Source organism: Ceratotherium simum, chromosome 1 (assembly GCF_057802395.1).
Source record: "Ceratotherium simum simum isolate JZ-2026a chromosome 1, ASM5780239v1, whole genome shotgun sequence".
Taxonomy (NCBI): Eukaryota; Metazoa; Chordata; class Mammalia; order Perissodactyla; family Rhinocerotidae; genus Ceratotherium; species Ceratotherium simum.
The window spans coordinates 74,648,603-74,671,054 of NC_141900.1; the positions used below are offsets into that span (position 1 = coordinate 74,648,603).

Genomic DNA, 22,452 nt, shown 5'->3' on the forward strand with positions numbered 1-22,452 from the left:
TGTTCAGTGGGGCTGAATCTAGTGAATTTAGATACTACTTAGTACAACCAGTGTTTCATGTTGAAACAAGTAGAAATGAGAATGAATTGGCAAATACATATTTAGAAAATATGGAAAAGTAGAGGTGATCTGTAAGGAAAAGGCAAACTAAAGTTTACTTCAAATTGTGCAGAGTTACTTCATTCTCTACTGCATTTTGCTCTGAGAGCTCTGTCCTGATGCAGAGTCATCTAAGGCTATTTTCATAGAAGAGGACATATGAGCTAGCTGCCCATGGTTATTTTTCATGCTCTGAAAATCTGTCAGACATGTGAGATCAAGGATCCCATAAGGAGAAGCAGAGAGGTCCTCGCTTTGGGCTGTGACCTGGATTTCCAATCTTAGAGCTCCTATATCCCATCTAAGTTTGATATCCCAGGAGTAAATTCGGAACTACTCTTCAGGCACAGGAAACCTAAATTTGAACACCACCAGACCCCTCATCCTTCACACTCCACACTAGATATTAATTCAACTTAAAATATTCAGCAAACACACACACACACACACATACACACACACACACACACAGACTTATTCAAAGTCACATGGCAAGTCAGTAGCAAGCTAAAAATGCTGAACTTCTGACTTCCTATTTCACGGTGTTGATCTATCAGCACTAAACTAAGCAACCACAAGGAAATCACTGAATCACTTGCAAATATTTGCTTTGCCCACTGGTTTGGGAGCTAATCCATGCTCAGTTTAAGTGGTTATTTCTACAGTGGAAAATGATGCAGTCCACTAACTTTGATTTTCTTATGAAGTAGGTTCTATCATATTTTTAGCAAAGCACTTGCCTTCTGTTCTTGCCAGAGGTGCAACCACTTTGCAAAGTATTACTCAGAGACACATACTCGTCCTTGCTGTCTTAAAGCAGATACAGACGCACACTATACACAAAATCTAAAACTGATGACGCGAGTCTTTCACCCCTCCAATCTATGTTCCAAATGGCCAAGAGATAGCCTGCTAAAACACAATCAGATCAAGCTACTCCTTTTGTTAAAATCCTACAACCCTTAAAAGCATAGCTCTTATGGTCTGCCCCTGCCTTAACTCTCCAGCCCTACTTTACCTTATTCCCCACAATGATCCCAAGCTCTAATCAAAGACCCCTGAACGTGCCATGCTTTTCACAACTCTGCACAAGCTAGTCTTTTAGTCCGATGCCTTTCTCCTACCCTTTGCCTGCCTAGAGAATAGCTAATTATTTTTCAAAATATACTTCAACCATCATCTCTTTGAACCCTTCCCAAAGCCCCAGACTCATAGAGAATTCATATATACTTTTTTTTATAACACTTGTCAGTGCAATTAATTGTTGAATGCCTTAACTGCTCATTGGCAGGTACCATATCTTATGCATCGTAGCATTCTTGAAACCTAGTATAGCACGTGGTACATTCTTCCACTTATACACCTTCAGCTTAACCAAACTTACATGGCTATTACTAAGTTACTGATCAAGGCAAAATCACACATTCTCTACCTTCTCCAGAGAATAATGTCACCGGTCATCTCACTGAGCAGACTCATCCCTTGGTTTGTTCCTACTCTAAGGATGGATATGCTCAGAGTTTCCCAAACACTATATCCCCACATGTCCACAATAAGTGTTCAAAAGGCTAATAAGAAAAAATGATTGTTTGCAATAAAAACAATAGCTATTTTACAATTTGACAGCAGAGAGAAAGTAAAGAAGGTTGAATATGCTTACAGGTAAAATCTTTAATGGTAGGTGTAATTCTGATGGAAAGAGCAAATCATCCATCATGTGAAAAGTGCCTTGCATTTGTGAAGGACAATCATAAGCTATAGAAGAGGAAAAGTGATTGACTACATGGAGAGAAAGAAACATTTGAGAGTATGACTAAAGCATCAGATGCCTCTTAGCCTAAAACTGATCAAGGAGAAGACTAAAAGTTTACCAGAACTTGAAGTCTGATGGTAAAAACCAAAAAGTCTGATGCTGCTGACAAAATTTCTGTTGCAGACCTCAGATGGTTCAGTAGATTCAAATCCATTTGAATTTGCACAGGATCAAAAGAAGCAGAGAGTGTGAACATCTTAGCTGCTGAGAAATTCCCTACAGACACTAGGGGAGGTTATTACCTGTCTAAAGACAAACTTTCATTGTGGTAGATACTGGTCTAGACTTTCGGGGAATGGGGAAAGATGCTTGATAGAATAAATTTGGGCAAACGGAGGGAAAAAGGATACAGTGAAATATCTGACTGAACAGATAGAAAGTCCTGGCTCAAATTCTTATTTGGATGGAAATATGTCTAAGGAAGCTGAATATCTTTCAGAACTTAGTTTGTTCATGTGCATATGAACTTCTGTACTGGAAACATTCACAAAATAAGAAATAAAGGAAAAAAAAACAAAGGGAAGGATAGAAGGATTCTATGGCCGAGTGGGAGAAGCTAGAAAGTGAGTCACAGTCTGTTCCACTACACATGCTGGGAGGGAGTATTTCAGGGAAGTCAAGAGAAGATTTGAAAATACTCTTCCATGGTAACTCTTAGGAATCAACATAAGGGGGCATGGGAATCCTTATTAAAACTCAATCCTATTTCCTAGACTCATTTCCTTCAATTGTCTTTTTTGGTTCTATTTTCAAATTCTCACCTATTCTTTCAAACCTGAAGAGATAAAAAGAAAAACAGCAACCTAATGAGTCTTTAAGATCTTTAGGCTCAACCTTCCACCATATCTTGAGAGCAATTACAAAATCAGGAACAAGGGCTTTCTCTCCTTGACCCATCTACTCTTAAAACTACTCTCCTGAGGAAATTCTACAACCTTCCTTACTATTTCACTTTTCAATAATACAGATTCCCCTAATTTTCCTAACGTTTAACATAAACTACCTGTGATACATTCTCATATCATTCTTCCGTTTTGTTGATGAGTAAGTAGCCAAGACTTTCCATGCTCCAATAAATACAATTTAACGGAATCACAAAATTATCTATCAACCAAGCTCTTATAGGCAAAGTACTGTCCGCCAAATTTTGGTATATCTCCAAACATCTGCACCCCAACCTGCAGATTCCTTAACTAGTTGGTAATTCACAACTCTATAAAATAAGAAATATTTTATTACATTAGTTTTTGCCACTCATTTTTCCTACAAGACTGTTAAGCTCTCCCTTCATAGGTTATATTTTTGAAGATATGTGATTTTTACCGCTTTCCTTGTATGTCCTCTGCACTATCCTCACAGACCCTTCTTCCTGATCTTAGTCAACATAATCTGTAAAACCAGAGTAGGAACTACATTTGGCACTATACATTTGTTTTATTTTGCCAAATAGTATAAAATTTGCGACCTGGTATTTGTAAAATCACCTTTCTGGATCTTCTATCACTCCAGTGATTAATCCAATATTTTTTAGTATAAGAGTTATAGTTATCTCCATGAAGAATGTGGCATGTCTAGCTGATTTCAGATCATTTTATTTGTACATTGATTTATAAAAAAATGAATGCATTTCCACATGTATGTTTATTATTTTATCAATGTCCATCATTATTCCCTTTTAATCGTATTTCATTAGTTTATTTGAAAACATTGTGTAAGACTATTTCATTTCTTTCAATTTCTCCTTTCTTTATTTCTCCTTTCTGACTATTCAAACCATTGTTTTCAAAATTATTTTCCACTTCCACTGTGTTAATTACCACAATTTCTGAAAATTTCACTTACGCCAAAAATTTACACCATATGAATGCTTCATAATTACTTCGGCTATCCAGAACTTATAACAAACCCTTGTGCCACAGTTGTTAAAATTAAGCTGACTTTTAAGAAACGTTTCTCAGCTTGTTTCAGTTTTGACATCAGCTCCAAGTTTCAGTTCAACAAAATATAGTCATGTATTGAACTATTCTACTGCTTTGTAATGAAATGAAAACTTAAAAAACAGTAAGACTAAAAACCAAAGAAATAGACAACATGAAAATTATATATATTCCATTTGTTTTATAGCTAAAAAATATTTTTTATTGTCAAAATGGACATCACAAAGTTTGGCCTATTTAAGGTAGCTTCCACCAAAAATGTAAAAGACGTAGTATTAATTCAAAAGCTACTTGAAAGTGTAAAGCTATGCTCAGATTCATCTAAAATAGAAGTGAAGCAGAATTGTCTGAAGAATCTTGATAACGAACTCCACATTCTGTTTCACTTTGCTTTGTTGACACAGTTTCTAACAGGGAAGAATTGTGAAGATTATTTTAAAGTCTCAACATTAAATGAAGTTTCTAGTAAATAAGTTACTAATAAGCTACCCAAAATGAATTAAAGATTACCTCAGGTTTATTTTTTCTCAAAATGTCTATTCCCAATGAAATAGTTTAAGACAATATTGAAAGTATGTGATTATAATTCCTATAGATAAATATATAGAAAATATATGTGTATATATACAGATATATAGTCCTCAAGTCCCTACTATGACTCCACTAATTATTACAATTGAAAACTATTACCATAAAAAGTTATTGCTTTGGGATACTTGACATCTCCTACACAAACTTTTCAGATCCAAATCTTTATGAAAAAACAGAATAATTTTTAACCCTGGAAAAATAACATACGCTAAAGTACTATCTAGTGTTATTTCTGCTATGAACGGTATTCATATTTTCTTACCTTTAAAAGCCAATAAAATATATATTGCTAAAATGTAAACGGCAATTAACATTTACTCATAAAATAATATATAAGATGCAATAAAATATTAAATCACGTTCCAATTTAGTAAATATCCAAGAATATTAAACTGCAAGAAAGAAATTGCTTTGGTTATCGTGAACTAAAACGGTGATTTCTACATCTTGATTAAAATAAGACACTAATAGAGTTTCAGATATATTTTACCCAAATTACAGCAAATCACAGCTTGACTGCTCTCATATCATGATACCTAGTGATCATGCAAGATGAAACCATAATTATAAGCAAGCTGCACATATCAAAGTAAAATAGGTATTGATTAGACTTATCTTCATAGTTTGTTTAAAGTACAGAAAATTAACCTGTCAGTTTAGGTACCTACCAGCAATGATTGAATTCTATCAGTATTATCACTTCTACAAACTGCACCAAATTATAATCCCTCTGCCCATAACATAAGCACAACGCCAAAAGAGGCGACCAAAGTCAACGATCTGGTCATGAATAATGAATAGTTTATGCTGGTTGGAATCCACTTAGTTGAGGAAAGAGAAAAGAGAAGTGGCTCATTAGAGCATTTCCTGAACCCTGGTTGGAATTTCAGTTAAGGAAGAAGAAATGACACAGCAGTTTCAAGTACGGGGACTTCCTTTCTTTGTCTGAAATATGCTACCAGTTTGAGAAACAGCACTTCAGCAAAACTCCTCCACAGTAAGGTGGCCACAGTAAAAGCTCTCGTTGATCCCATTATTGCCCCATAATCAACATTTCTTCCCATAATATACACAAGCGGTATATGGTTGTTGTCAAAATGGACTAAGATCCCACATTTATTGCAACATGTTATGTCTCACATTTAACATTTCTTCATCAAACTGGCCTGCACCAGTTTTCTGTTTTTAAGATTGCAGTTTTGTTTAGATTATTAACAGACTTCAAGTTTTTGCTTACAGCCATCAGATTTCCCATATTTCTTAAAATCACATTTTCCTTACATATGATTTTGCTCTTAAAGTGACCCCAGGATAATTTTCATCTTGTCCAAGGATATTTTATCTTCCCATGTAGATGGGAGAGATACAATTTAGTTTGTAAGATTTCTAATTTTTATTATTATTATTTTTCATATCCCAGTGTGATCTGTATTTTTAAGGGATATGAACACTGGTTACTCACTCACTGCCTTTACAAATGAAACTTCTAAAGAGGTCTCATTTTATGTATTAGTTGTCTGCATGAAGTTAAAAATCTAAAGATACCATCTTGTTCCCATACTATAATTTGTGCTGTGAAAATTTGCATTCATTCTATAACAGTTACACCACATGCTTATTTTATCTATATTTTGAAAAAAATATATGAAGCAAAGAATTTGTGTTAATTACTGAAGTTTCATGCAAAGGTTACATTCAAATTTCCCTTGCCTCTGTGTTTTAAAAACTCACACAATTAAATTGACATTTACATTTGTCGAGGAGTGGAGGCTATGTGAAAATATCTCAGCACTTTATGTCTTTCTTGAAGAACTGCAAAACTATTAAGTAAAAAAAAGTTCTCTCATTATCAATGGCAAATTTTTGAGTCACCTTACATTTTCTGATGATGTTATCATACATTTAAATTTCCTAAGGTGATGGAAAGGAGTAAATATTTAATTTAGAGTAAAATTTATTGACTTAGATTAATATTAGAAATAAAGAAACAAGATTAATATGAAACATTGTTAACAAAGAGAAACATTGGGGATTTTCATTTATATTAGAAACCTACGTTAGAAACTACTTTAACTAACATTAGAGTTTAAATACATTTATGGGATTCAGAAGGTAAGTTTTGAAGCTGTATTACTATATGAGCATACATTTTGGTTTTGAAAAATTGGAAATGCACATATGGATACATGCATCTGAAGGAACAAGCACCTATGTGTTATCAGTGTTTATCTGCTAATGGTGGTCCAATGGAGTAGTTATGATTGTAAAAGTTTTTGTGTACCTATAGCTTCTGTATTTTATATAATAAACATGTACATTATTTGTACTGAAATATAGTTTTAATTTTAAAAATAGTTTATACATCAAGACATTTAGGGATATTATACTACTTGTGTGATTTTGTGATATAATGAATAAACATTTGGTCTTCATCCCTAGTTCCTGGTTCCTGGTCCCTTATAGGAGTGAAAGGAGCCTCTTTTGTCATTCATAGTAAGCCCCTTTCAATCATATATGAGTTTATGTTAATGAAGTGACTTGATGAGCCCCTAGATAGCTTCAGGATGGGGACTGGTTGCAGAGGAACCAACCATGTGATTAGACGGTTATCTTTCTAAATCAGATTTGATCACTTTATTCTCCTTATTTATAACCATAGGAAACTTCCTACTGCCTAAACTTCAAGTCCAAATTCTCTAGAATAGCTTATAAAAGTCCTCACAACCAAATCTGGGTCTGGATCTCAAGCTTTATCATAAACATCCTCCCTTCCTTCTGCTTAGAATGTCCTGCTGCAAGACTCCTTTTTTCAAAGTCTAGACTATATCTGACCTCCTGTCTATAAGCTTTCCCTGAAAGACAAGAATTAAATGGACTTGTGTGTGTGTGAACAGATGGGACTTTACACATACATCTAGTATAAGTGTTAATGTCAATATATTTTAATCCCAAATAAATTTATAAATCCAATATAATATCCATCAAAATTCTAGTTACACTCTGTTGGGTAAAAAGAATTTTTATTATTATTTACTATTATTTATTATTTACTGGGAAGAATAAATGAAAAACATAGCTAAATATTTTGAAAATAAAAAATAGTGAGGAAGAACTTAACAAGGAGATATTGAACATATTATAAAACCACACTAATTAAGATGGTTTACTGCTGGTATATAGTAGACAGAAAACCCAAACCTTGTGCATTTTTAGAAACTTAGTATATATTGAAGATTGTATTTCACATCAGTAGGAAATAGATATATTCTTCCATAAATACTTTAAGGGCAAGTAACTAACAATTTGTTGAGAGAAAGAGGAAAAAAGAAGTAGAGAGAGACCCATATTTCTACTATACCAAAAATTCAATTTCAAAATCTTAGAGATTTAAATATAAAAATTTTAAAACATCATTCAGAAAAACATGAGTGATTATTTTGTAATCTGTAGAGTGGAGAAAATATCAACAAAGTCTAACATATTTGATCACATAAATATTAAAACCTCTCTAAGAAAAGAAGTATTTTTTTTAATTTGACAACACAAAAACTGGGAAAATGCTCTTTGCCATAGCTTTAAAACATATAATATGTAAATAATTGTTACACTGCATTATAAATGTTTGATTATTTGTTTATCTTCTTACCTGCAAATGTGCTTATTACTGGATTAGACCATAACATTTTCTTCTTTTATTAATAATTCTTAGTTTTATGGCACTGAAAATTATATAAAATACATATCTCAGATTTATCCCAGGAAGGGAGCAAAGGATCTGGGATAGCTATACCCCGCACAATCTATCAGTCACTGGTTTCAGGCTGCCTCCGGGCGAACATTAATTCCCAGGCACATCCTGCCCAAGTTACACACAAGCAAAATGGATTCCGTCACGCTGAGGGCAGCCCTCTGACAAAACTTCCATTGCAGGCTGTTGGAAGACAAGCTGTCATTCACCGAAATGGTAAGGAGTACATAGAAATACAGACAGAACACCAAAAGCATCTGCTCCAAGTACTTAGAATTGGTCCTGTCACACAGTAAACAGTGTATGTTAAATACTAAGCCTTAATATTCTTTGCATTAACCTCCCCATCAAAACTAATACCATATTTATTCATTCATTAATAAGCTTCTGTTGAATGTCCACCGTGTATCAAGCACTAGGATACAAAGACAAACAGTCATGGTCCTTACCCTCAAGGAGATTAAAATCAGACAGATTTCAGAAGATAAATTACCCCATGGTTTAGATTAGTTAAAAACAGAAAAACAATAATTTAATGTGGTAATATTTGAAATAGCAAACAAACAATGATGTCAGGAGTAAAAGGAGTGTACTGACATAAGAAATGTCACGAAAGCAGAGATTGTTTGGTTTCTAAAGTCAAATGTATTTGGGGGCACTAAGGTAACAATCAATAATAAATAATACCTAAGTGAGATAATGTTTAAGTTAAAAATATTAACAGATCATACAGAAAAAAATTGCTGCTTGCCAAATGGCAGCTAACACACTTCTGGAAACGGCCTCCTAAAGCAGTTCTACAGGTAAATAAAAAGCAGACAAGAATATAACATATTAGCCCTTCAAAAAAGAAAAACAATACATTCGTTGTTACCTCAGATTGCTTTCACACAAGTCTCCAAGATAGAAGGTTATTGGTAAAAATCCCTTTAATGATCATTGATTTTATACATATACCCCTGGGATGTTGAAGTTTTTATGCCCATAAGTATGCCTTTTTTCTTACCAACAAGTAGCCTAGTTAAAGACATCATTAATTTATGAAAAATTTACAATCTGATAAACACTAAAGAAATCTAGCTTCTCTTTTAAAAAGCTAAATCAAAGGAAAAGATATCTCTCCTAAGAAATTTGAAAAGATGTCCAGAATCAATATTACCACAGAAAATAAGCAAACAAAATCAGGTGTGAGTATATAGAACTGGAATTTTATATGTCACTCATGAATAGGAATTATACTTTTAGAGAGATTAATATTATGATTAAATCACTTAGCAAATAATTGGCATTGATTATTCAAAAGTCTGATTTCATTACCAGTTTGGGGAAGTGCAGAAGTTAGAAAGTGAATGTTCCCCGTTTTTATGTGATAACTCCAGACTTTGTCTGAATAGCACTTTAAGATAAACACTAAATGTCAAATCTGATCTTGAATTCCAATATTATTTAAGAAATATAGACTATCTAACATACAGGAGTTCTTCCCGTTAAAATACTAACATTGAAACTAATTTAGATTTCTACTATTTCACTAGCACACTTAGCAAGTATAACATTTGTAAACTTCTAAAAAATCTTTTAAAATTGCACTTAAGTTTATTCCATTAAAGTTATTATGTCCTTAACAGGAAGCATGACAGTCACGAGAGCTGTGGACACATGTAAAATGTGCGTATCACCGTACAGTTGCAATAGTAGGACTTTTGCACTTCCAAAATGCTCTTCCTCTACCTCTGTGAACTTCAGAAACATCAACTCATCACTCCACCAGTGTCAGCGGAAGCGCATGGACTTATCATTGCTCCATGAGAAATGGGTCAATTCAATCAAGAGAATCAAATGACTTTCCCAAGTTTTTCTGTCCCAGCAACTCAGTTTTGAAGAACAACGAGTCTCTAGAAACCTTTAAGGCATTAATATAATTTAATTTTTCTATGATGTCAAGGGCTTTAAGATTTCTCTAGAGCTTATGTTTAATCTTGGCATGCACTAGAGTATTAAACAAAGAACCAGCCCTTCTGAAAATTATGAAGTAGGCGAAATTTGTCTTTAACATGCAATCTCTATGTCCTTTTCCCTTTTGCCAGACAGGTGCCATGATCCCTTATCATCTCCCCACTTTGCCACTATCTAAAACTATTTTTAGAAAACTCTAATTAATTCATTACATACTTTATTCACTAAGGTATTAACGACTGATAAGACTTAAAATATTCTCCCTCCCAAAAGCATTTGCATTTGGAAGATAATGAATCCTTAAGGTAAAGAAGGGAAGATACATTTAAAATTGGGAAAGGATGATTATATACAAATTTCCAGAAATCAAAAATATTCCAGGGAGGCTGCCACCTAATCTGAGCACCGCTATACTCAGACTAGACAATGTATTATCCATAAAATAAACGAAAGTATAAAGTTTCTTCTTCTGTAATATTAGGATGTTCCAAATGAGATGGCATCTCCCATGATTGACACTGCCACTCCCTAGAGATTAGAAAAATGACAAGTCTTCTACAGTCTGCCAAAACCGTACAGTTGCTCTCTGTCAAACAGGGGAGGATAGGATATGCTGTCATAACAAACAACTACAAAAAAAACAGAGTTTTAAAAACAAAATGTTGTTTCATGCTCTACATGTGCAGTGTGGAATGGTGGGGAGCTCTGCTCCACATAGTTACTCCAGGACCCAGGATAATAGAGGCTCCATCTCCATATATGCTTTTTAACACCACTGAGGCAGGGAAACAGGGTGTGGAGAACCATGTACAGATTTTTAAAGCTTCTGAAGGAAGTGACACTCTTCATTTCTGTTCTTCATCCACTGGCCAAAGCTGTCAATGGCCATCCTTAGTTCAAAGGAAACTAACCTGCAGTCTTCCCATGCATTAAGAAGGGAGAACTAGGATATTTGCTATTAGGACAAACGACTATAACACTCTCCTAACAGCCGTTAACATATCAACTTTTCCCAGGGAATCACTCTTTAGTAAAGACAGTTCTTCTATAATGTCACTTAGGAAACAAATTCAGCCATCCAGTAATAAGCTTTGAGCTTTATTCGGAACCATTTCACTATAAATACAAATAAGAAGAGAGAGTAGGCACAGGAATAAGAGAGGGAGTGGATAGATGGATAACCGAAGAGGATAATTTTGGTTATCCTGATTTGGGGAGATAACTAAAATAAAAGAAAAACTGTATGAGTGTATTGTGTTTCTCAGTATCATGATTTTTGTCCCTAAGATCTATGCCAAAAACACCTTCCAGAATCTATCTGCAAGGGGGAAATTGTCATCTTTCAGAAGAGCATAAAAATATGAGAGAGATATTTCACAAATTCATATTTTGCTATAAGCAAAGTTTTCCTGAGGAAATTATAATAATTATAACAATACAATTATTTTTAAAAGAAGAAAATCTGGAAAGGGTAATAAGATCAGATATATAGAGAAAGAAAATGTAGAAATATTTTCCCATATTTCTACTTTGAGGGTGTTTTTTTTTTGTTCCTTTAGAGGTTTAAAAAAAATGCCCTTGGGCATAGTGATTAAGTTCGCCTGCTCTGCTTTGGTGGCCTGGGGTTCAGGGTTTGGATCCTGGGTGTGAACCTACACATCACTCATCAAGCCGTGCTGTGGCGGCATCCCACATACAAAGAAATAGAGGAGGATGGGCACAGACGTTAGCTCAGGGACAATCTTCCTTAGCAAAAAAAAAAATGTACATGCATACCAAAGAATCATCAATGCACACTTCTTGTTTTAATTTATAATTTTTGGTTGACATTTTTGACTATGATAAAACTGCACTCTGACAAAGTAAGATAAGAATAAATAAAAGAGGGAAGAGAAGGGAGTAAGATTCTCTTGTTCCTCAAGTAAGACAGGCTGTAATATGCAACAATCTAACAAGATCTAGATGCGACCTGGACAAAGAGAGTAGAGTAAAGTGAGATATAAATGTTCTCTTAGGAGTAACTCATACTCTTGGTAACAAGAAACGTCAGGGGTATCTAAATTCACTTTGGTCAGTAGGTGCCTCATGGTGCAGGAATAAAACAAAGGAAAATGCGGCTCATAGGACTTCAGTACGAGTGTCAACAAATCCCAAGAAAATGATTGCACTGGCAGGAATAGTCTTTTTTTAATTGGTAGTATCTTAGGAAGTAGCCAACATGATTTGTTCTTATTTCCTAATTTAATAAATAAATATGCATTATATATATATATATGGAGAGAGAGAGAGAGAGAAGGATTAATATTTTCTATTAAGATTTTTAATCTCATTCGGGTTCAGAAGAGAGAAGCCAAAATAAATACCCAAATCAGCATTTGAAATATTCTTTCCCTTAAATTTTTACAGGGACATATAAAATAGAAATTAATTATAAATAGAAAGACCTGATATTTTAATATTATTTTTGTTTTACAATTGCTTTTTAAGTACTCAATTTTTATTTACTTTCTCTCTCCAGATTAAGAATCTATTATAATGCTGAAATTGCACAGTGTTGTGATGATCAACTTTGAGTGTCCAGGCCAATGACATTGAACCTGGCAAGCACAAACACGTAGTTGCACATTCACAAAGTCTAGCCACTAATGTCATGGACAATGAAAACTGTCCTACACTTTCCAAACCACCTTTCTAATCCCACCTTTGCCATTTGGGACTCATCTGTTATGGTTTACCCCAGATTTGCCATACTCCATGGGTGGCCTTTGCATTTGTGAGAATTGTGATTCTTATGCCAAATGGGAAAGAATTAACATTGGATTATTCACTTTTATTTTGACAGAGTTCAAATGACAACATAAATTAGATATATTGCCATGCCTTAGGAAATTTAAAATGGAATACATTCTTATTAGGTAGCAGTTTCCATCAAGTGAATGTTAATACTTAATTTCCCGGCATACTTAGTTCATGTTGCTTGAGTATCTATCTCCTATCATGATGCTGAAATGAGAAGAATCTGCTAAATTTGCCAAGTGAAATCTTTCCCAAAATATAAATAACTGGGTGTGTCTAGACTAGCATGTAAACCTGCTAATTACACTGTGAACCATGTGAGTTGCCTTATCTTTCAATAAAACATTTGCATGTATTACACTTCCCATATGATAATGCTTCCTTTCATTTTGCTATCAACTAATGAGGAAAAAGGAAGAAAGCATAAAAAGAAAAAAGAAATGAAAGTGTATCCAATTAAGTGCTAGAGAAGGCCAACTATTATAAAATATAAACACAACTCTATTCAAATATCAGATCTTGGGCCGGCTCCGTGGCTTAGCGGTTAAGTGCGTGCGCTCTGATGCTGGCGGCCCGGGTTCGGATCCCGGGCGCGCCCCAAGGCACCACTTCTCTGTCCAACGCGAGGCCGAGTCCCACATACAGCAACTAGAAGGATGTGAACCTACGACATACAACTATCTACTGGGGCTTTGGGGGGAAAAACATGAATAAATAAAATCTTTAAAAAAAAAAAAAAAAAAAATATCAGATCTAGATTCAAGTAATTGAAGGCATGTGTGTTATGTGCCAGGAGCTGCGTTGAGGGCTTTCACTTGCATATATTATGGAATGCAGTGATTAATAAATAAAAAAGGTAACAGACTTCAGAAATTATAAAGTTAGAAGATTGGGAAATTCAACGACTTGAAAAGTTCCTATGTTAAATAAAAGAAAAAGAGAGCTGGTAAGTGGCAGTGACCATGTTGGTATATCCGTAAATCTATGACAAGTAATGGTGTGCTCAGAAGTGATTGTTTTCTCCTGTGTGTAGATCTCGCTAATCATGTAGAAAGCTGTAATTCATTGTCACGGATTTCACAGGTTTTACGCTGTTATGCTGTGCCTGTTTAGGATGAGAGTTCTGAAATAAAGACACACACATACACACATGCACACGTGCACGCACATATGCAAATAATATGGCTGTTGGTGACTCTAACTCTTCCAAGGCAGAGCTTTATGATCAGCCAGTTCCCGAAACAAGGGGCAGGACATGCATTTCTCACACAATATGCAGACCGACAACCGTCCACCGTCTGCTGGCAATCTGATATAAAGCTATAAATCAGGTAGTGGGGAAACACAACAGGTGTGACAAAGAAGGAAGAATAGTGAAAGTGGTGCCTAGTAACCTTAATTTTAAAGAAAAAAAAACAGGTAAAAGTATCAGGCACTATAGTTAGATTTTAGATGTCTGTATTATCAATTCACAGAATATAGGTAGCAAAGTAAAAATGACATTTTAGCCCAATGAAATAAATGCAATCCCACAGGTACCACTGAGAGCTGGTAGAACGGCATTCTTTTCTAGAATAGAGCCTCAGAAGAACACACTTGATTTTAAAAAATGTACAATACGGGGGCCGGCCCAGTGGTGTAGTGGTTGTGTTTGCGCACTCTGCTTCAGTGGCCCGGGGTTCGCAGGTTAGGATCCCAGGCGTCGACTTATGCATCACTTATCAAGCCATGCTGTGACAGGTGTCCCACATATAAAGTAGAGAAACATGGGCACAGATGTTAGCCCAGGGTCAATCTTCCTCAGCAAAAAGAGGAGGATTGGCAACAGATGTTAGCTCAGGGCTACTCTTCCTCGCCAAAAAAACGATACACATGTATATAATACAGCATAAGCCTTAGAAAGATTGCATTGCATATGAAGAGGAAACAATTAAATGGGTTACGTAGGCTCAGGGAAACATTCACAATGTAGACAATTTTGACCAGACATTGATAAAAAGAGGAGTAATGTGAGACAGGCACCATCTCATATCACAAGTAAGTTTTGAGTTGTTTGGCTAATATTATTTAATTCTGAATATTAAGTGTTTTTATTTTATTTTTTTCCAGTTTTGTTGAGGAATAATGAAAAAATATAATTGTATATAGGAAAAGTATACAAGGTATTGATTTGATATACATACACATTGCAAAATGATTACCACAATCAAGATTATTAACACATCCATCACTTCACATAGTTAACTGTTTTCTATGGTGAGAACACTTAAGATCTACTCTCAGCAAATTTCAAGTATACAATAACGTTTGACTAACTATAGTCTAGTTGAAAGCAGAACTTTGCAGTTAAAATGGACAAATTTAAGTTCATTATTAATTTGCTAATAGTTATCCTTACAGGAATATTAAACCTAACTATGCACATAATAAGTAATCCACAATGGCTTTTTATTAAACATAATTGCCACAAAATGATTTGGAAGCTAGAACTAAACGTTTAAAAAGTCATCCATGCCTGAATCCGACAGAATACAGGACTCCTTTGGAAGTCAGGCAGGGATGATTGGGAAAATGAACAAGAATAAGTCAATATCTAGGTCAATTTGACTCTTCTCCCTCTAAATTCCATTAATAAATCTCAATTCAATGGGGAAATAGCTGAATAAACCTCAAAAATTATAAACTTGAACAACATATTTGGGATCCTTTTAAAGCTAACGGCTCAGATTTTCCAGAAACCTAAAATAAACTACCCTTATATTGAGAGAGAAGGTTACAATGTGTGAGAGAACTGATCACAAATATATGTACTTTTGTTGCTAAAACTTGAATCTTTTTACTCGTTAACTCAAACTGCCTTGACTTCTCATGTTTATGCAAAACAGATTTTTTGGAGAAAAAAAGAAAGATTCTGTAACATCAGAGGAAATCATCAAAGAACTAGTGGCAACATCTTAAGGCTTTTATCAAAGTAGTGAGGGAATGCATTAAAGCAACAATATCTGGAGCTTACATGTGATGGGACTACTAAATTTAATAGTGTATCTTATGAACATATGTGGATATAATGATTTTTCTGTAAGAATACCTCATTCTGAAGGACTTTTTTTCTGAGTAAGAGAACACTATTCTCTCAAGACAATTCAGAAAAAAAATCCACCAATACTTCATTAATAATAGATGCCTCACACTCTACAAACAGAGGACCAAAGTTTTTGAAAAACTATGTGCACTATAAGTGAAGGCTATACAAAAGGGAATAAGCTCATAAATGGAAAAAGTCATTAAAAAATCCCTCATCAAATTCTTACAAGAAAATGATGGGCTAAAACATGAATTGTTAAAACATAAGGATTTAAGTAAAAAATAGGGGACTCTCGTCTAGCAAATCTTGCTATGCAAGCTATGATCAAATTTGAGATATCCATTTAAATTTTTCAAAATATGTTAAAAATAAAGCATTTCTTATTCTCAAAACAAAGTATTGGGCCCGCCTGGTGGCGCAAGTGGTTAAGTGCGTGCGCTCTGCTGCGGCGGCCCCAGGTTCACCGGTTCGGATCCCTGGCACGCACCGATGCACTGCTTGTCAGGCCTCGCTGTGGCAGCATCCTATATAAAGTGGAGGAAGATGGGCATGGATGTTGGCCTAGGGCCAGTCTTCTTCAGCAAAAAGAGGAGGATTGGCAGATGTTAGCTCAGGGCTGATCCTCCTCACACACACACACACACACACACACACAAAAGTATTAAAAACAATATAGTTTTACCTGCAAATAGTAGTTAAGAAGAAAAAGGGGGGCCAGCCCTGTGGCTTAGTGGTTGGCTGCACACGGTCCGCTACTGGCGGCCCGGGTTCGGATCCGGGTGTGCACCGACACACAGCTTGTCCGGCCATGCTGAGGAGGCATCCCACATACAGCAACTAGAAGGGTGTGCAACTATGACATACAACTATCTACTGGGGCTTTGGAGAGAAAAAAGGGGAAAAAAAGAAGGAGGATTGGCAATAGATGTTAGCTTAGGGCCAGTCTTCCTCAGCAAAAAAAAAAGAGGAGGATTGGCATGGATGTTAGCTCAAGGCTGATCTTCCTCACAAAAGAAAAAAAAGAAAAAAAACGAAAGAAACCCATATGAAATTGCATGTCTAAGTATTTAACCAAATGTGACTATTTGAGATGCTGCTACTAGGAAATGTCATGGGAGGTCACCAGTGGGTTTACAGTGGCGAATCCAAGGTGGACTTCTTATGCATATTCGGTCTACTTGGGGGCCATAAAATGAACCAAACACTAGTGATCTCTTTGATTAATGAAGTAGAATGTACGGGAGGGAATAGTAATACTATGAAGAAAGACTCTTCTGGGTGCTATATGGGACCTTCCTGTAAACCACAAAGCCACTAGTATCCAATTTCTGTGACTTTCAGCTGCCATATAATGCTTAGGTATTTCCTCAAAAATAAAAAGGTAATCTACAGTCTCTGAAATTATATCTTTTAAATTTATGGCAGGATTAGAATCTAAGTCTTCCAAAGTGAACGATGTGAAGTTTTACCCAGAAGTTGTGAACTCCGGCCTCTGAACATTAAACAAAGAAGTGACTTGCCCCAAAGAGGACAGGAATGGGATTCATTGAATATTCTAAAGTTTTCCTATGCCTGTTCTCCATCATGGCCAGAGCAAGGCTTATGGGTTACTGCACGGGCTAATAATGTGTTACCCCTTTCCAACTGACATTTTAAGGTATTTCTACAAAATTTATTTAATGAGAGCAAGAATTTGCTATTAATTAGTACTAATAGTATACCTCTTTACATTCAAACTAAGAGATTTCTTACATGCTCTGAACATAAAATTAAATTATTCGGAGTACTCTTTCCTTTCACAGTGTTATAGTCACTAAGAATAGATGTAACTAACCTATACTTATTTTTTTATAAAATCTTATCAGAATGTGTTTACTTTCTTCTGGTTACTCTATCGGCAAAATGTCCTTTATTTCTTTAGTTCTTGTGTTCTCCTCAGGTTTTTGAGCAGCAACTATTTGGGAAGCATATTTAAAGATTCAAAGTTTAGGTAATCAAGTGAATCCTGGTTCCTGGTAAACAGCCAGATGCTGAACGTCATTCAGACGCTTCGGCACTTTGACTGCCTACCCCTGCTGACTTGAGGCCTCTGACAGCTGCCTGGTCTCAGGCTCGGAGGCATAATCTGCAGTTACGCTTAGAACCTGCCTATGTAAAATACAAAGTACTCAACTAGGACAGGCCAGCATCCGTGAAGAGGTTTCCCTTTTCCAAATTTATTTCCACTGAGCAGCACTGTCTACTTTAGTGGAAGGGAGACCAAATTAGCTTTTACCAGTTGTGTAAGGAATTGCATGGGGGAAACCTGAGCACACTAGCACCCTGGATCCAAGCATCCCAGTGTTGTTGCAGTGCCATCTAAAAACTGGCACCCTATGATGCTGTGAAGTTAGCCAGATCCTTAATCCAACACCGGTATCAAAAAGAAAAGAAATAGTTGGGCTTATAGTATTTTAAGTGAAAAATATCTCTTCCTTGTTTTGTACCATAAGTTCAAAGAAGGCAGAAACTTTTTCAGCTTAATCACCATTATACCCCACTACAAAACTTAGGGCACAACATACAATTAGTGCTTAATAGCTCTCTGTTGAATGGATGAAACTGACAGACATTTGATGCTGATTATGTTCCCCACACTTTTAGCACAGCTGAAATCATTCTTTTTTGTTCCAAAATATGTATATACAAAAAATGGCAAAAGATCTGGGGCAAAGTCATGCTGTGATTTACATTTTTGAAGTTGTGAAAAACTATTCCCATATGCACAGACCATAACACCTGGAAGAGAGATGAGCTATAATACAATCCTTTGAATTTGTGTCTTATGGAGAAGATCACTTTATTACAATAAAAACAAAAGTGGTGGGGCTGGCCCTGTGGCCTAAGGGTTAAGTCTGGCGTGCTCGCTTTGCCTGCAGCCCAGATTCACAGGTTTGGATCCCGGGCGTGGATCTACACCACTTGTCAGCCATGCTGTGGCGGTGACCCACATACAAAATAGAGGAAGATTGGCAAAGATGTTAGCTCAGGGTGAATCTTCCTCAAGCAAAAAGAAGGTTGGCAAGAGATGTTAGCTCAGGGCAAATCTTCCTCAGCAAAAAAAAAAAAAAAAAAAAAGGTGAACACTTACATAGCACTTATAATATCTCTTTAGTAGCTGCACTAAAAACTGCCCAAATATGAAAAAATTGACCAATCCTATGAGGGGGTACTATTATAATTCCCATATTACAGATGAGAAAACTGACGCATAGAGTTCAAATAAGTCACCAAAGCCATACTGGAGGCAAAATTCAAGCTCAAGAATTCTGGATCAAGTTGAATTCTTAACATTATACAACATCACTTCTAGTGAGAATCTCTGGGTGCCTCTCAAACTAAACTCACATAAGTAGTCCAAAATGAACTGCTCTTCTACAGAAGTGGGGCAAATAGTGTATTTTGTATTAATACACATCTGATGACATTTAAGCCACTTTATATTCAGGTGTATGTGTGTGTATTATCTACATTAGCACAGTCTGGAGGAGGAGAAACAGAAAAAAAGCAGTATTAATAATAGTAAAACTAGCTGCAAACATTTACTGAATATTTACTACATACCAGACACTGTGGTCAGTACTTTTCATGCATTATTAGATTAATTCTCCCAAAATTTCTTGATAGGTGCTACTATTTTTTATCATCTACTTTTTTCAGATTATAAAACTAAGAATTGGATAAATTAACTTTTTGGTACGTCAGGTGATCTTTGGAGTCTCGTACAAAGGACATGAGGTGTGAGAGGAAGGGAGGAGCCACGTGCTTTGTCCTGAGGAACTCTAAGGATGCAGCTGCCATTTCCTGAGATGGGGTAATCTGCTGGGGAAATTAGCAGTGTGGTTTGGACATGTTAACTTGAGGGGCCTCTCAGATATCCAAATGCAACCATACAGGAGGGGCAGAGATGCAGTGCAGCGATGCAGGGATGGCAAGGTGGGGGAACGGACGTCCATTCGGAGTGAAAGTAGGGAAGCCAAAGAGTGTTTTCAGGCTCAGAGAGGCTGGGAAACCGTTTGGGGAAGTTCTCTTCTGATGGCTTACATTTCCTCAGTGAAGTAGAATGTAAGGTTGGGGGAAAAGTATTCAAGGCTGGTGAGAAAGGAGAGGTGGGAAACAGAGATGGAATGAATCTTGGACATGTAATTGGATTTCTGGGTAGCAGAAAGGGCCAATTTGATGTTCACAGTTATTAATTTAAAGTGAAACCACACAGCTTGTTTGTTTTGGGGGTTTTTTTCTCTCTACTTTCTTTGTGCACATAGAGTACAGTTGGATTTAAATAGGATTGAGGTTTTGCCAGACAAGAAAGGTGAAGGAAGAGATAGACAAAGGATTTAAGAGATGAACAAGGATTTAAGAGTATGAACATTTTGACACTGTCAATGATGATAATGTTAATGATGATGAAAATGATAACAAAAGCTAAGCTTATAGTGCATACTATGTACCAGGAAGGAACTGTTCTAAGCACATTATATAAAGTATTTATTCTTCGCAGTAACTTCATGTGGCATGTGTAACTATCATTATTGCCATTTTACAGATGAGTAAACTAAGGCAGAGAGAGTAAGTAAATTATTGAAGGTTATAGCTAGTAAATTGTGAATGCAGGATTTAAGCCCTTTAATTCCAGGTAGTCTGGCTCCATATAACAATAATTCCATTCGGCCATGAAGAACTGTGGAATCTGTCAAATAAGGAGAGAATTAAGAACATGGAGAATGAAAGCAATGAAATGGTGGAAGGATCAATGGATTGTAGGTCCCAGTGGAGTAAAAAAGAAAAAATGCTGGAATTGTGGGTATTCAATGATGTAAAATAAAAAAATAGGAAGTATTAGTTACAGTGTGGGATTCTTGGAATTAAAGATTATGAGAGAGATGCATATATTTGGAATGATGAGGTCGAGAATATAATCATGTAAAAGAGTGGTTAACATAATAGAGTAAGATCACTGGAAGAAAAGAGATCAGGGAAGTAAGAGATCAGAATGTTGGAGATATTATCTGTAAAGGTATTGAAATCATCAAGACAGAACCAGGTTCTTGGAGAATGACATAGACCAGGGGCTAAAATGTTCAGAGAATAAATGAGATTGATACTCAGATGGTGACTGATGGATAGGGTTACCAGATACAGCAAATGAAAATACAAGATGCTCAGATACATTTTAATTTCAGATAAGAAAAATGAATTTTCTTTAGTATAAATATGTCCCAAATATTGCATGGGACATACATATACCAAAAAAATTATGTATTGTTCACCTGAAACTCAAATGTAGCTGGGATCTTGTATTTCATCTGGCAACTTGACTAATGTAGCCAGCATCTGAATTCAGATTTGTCCAACTCACAGATTGTGTTCCTAAACTTGATATATCTATATCACTAGTATTAATGTAAGCAAATAAAGTAATGAATAAGTCTTACCAAGTCAAAACTATACTCTTAGTTTGCTAAATCAGAGTAAAAGCATTCCATGATCTTACAATATCATATTCACATGAATATATAACTGCATATGGCATCTTATGAAAGCAAAAGTATTTTAAAAGCATTAACTGTGATCTAAAATTTTTATCACTAGTTAAAGATATCAATGGGTAGGCTCCCCGATCATCTCTGTTGTTAATACAGTTTTGTGAATAAGTCCAATTATGATGACAGGAAAATAGCTATGCATTATCACAAATCACCTTTCATCTTTGACATAAATGGGAAAAGATTTCTCTCAGTAATTCCATAGTTATATTTAAAACAAATTTAACATTGTGTTTGAAGTTATGCTTTTAAAAGCAATAGGCCCCATAGTTTGGAATCAATGCTATAGTAATGTCTGTCATTTGAATATGGCTCTCTTTTTTTTGCTTTTTCCAATGTTATTTCATCTTTAATCTAAATCCCTATTGAATTATGTAGACAAAATCAAGAAAGGTAAGAATATATATGTATAAAAAAGAATAGAAATCTAAACTTCAAATGAATTAAACGTACAAATATTTTCTAATATTACTTATATGGTGATTTTATAATCTATTAGGACTCTTTTAGTGTTTTCGTATTATGGGTTTTTCCTGAAAAACATATAAGTAATGTAGAAAATATACATGGATTATGTACTGCAAAAATATTTGTAATAAATATTTTATAAAATTAAAACAAGACATTTAAGGAGATCTTATATTTACATAAAATGTTGATTTCTCAAAGTAATTTTACATACATCATCCCAATGATTGCACAGTTTTTTGAAGAAGATAGTATAGCTGTAATAATCTCTTTTTTTGCAAATACGAAAATCAAGAATAAACAGCAAGTTTAAAATGTGACAAGCTAATCAATGGCAAGTTTCATTCAAGGACCAGATATTCCTATTGTTGTTT

General features: G+C 35.2%; 1 protein-coding gene across 1 annotated transcript in view; it reads right to left on the reverse strand.

Moving 5' to 3' along the window:
- Positions 1-5,209, reverse strand: part of TFEC (transcription factor EC) — a 71,644-nt gene extending 66,435 nt beyond the window's left edge. The window contains exon 1 of the mRNA XM_004418786.3: positions 5,109-5,209. The gene's annotated coding sequence lies outside the window, so the exon portion shown is untranslated. The remainder of the gene's footprint in view (positions 1-5,108) is intronic.
- Positions 5,210-22,452: the final 17,243 nt, after the last annotated feature.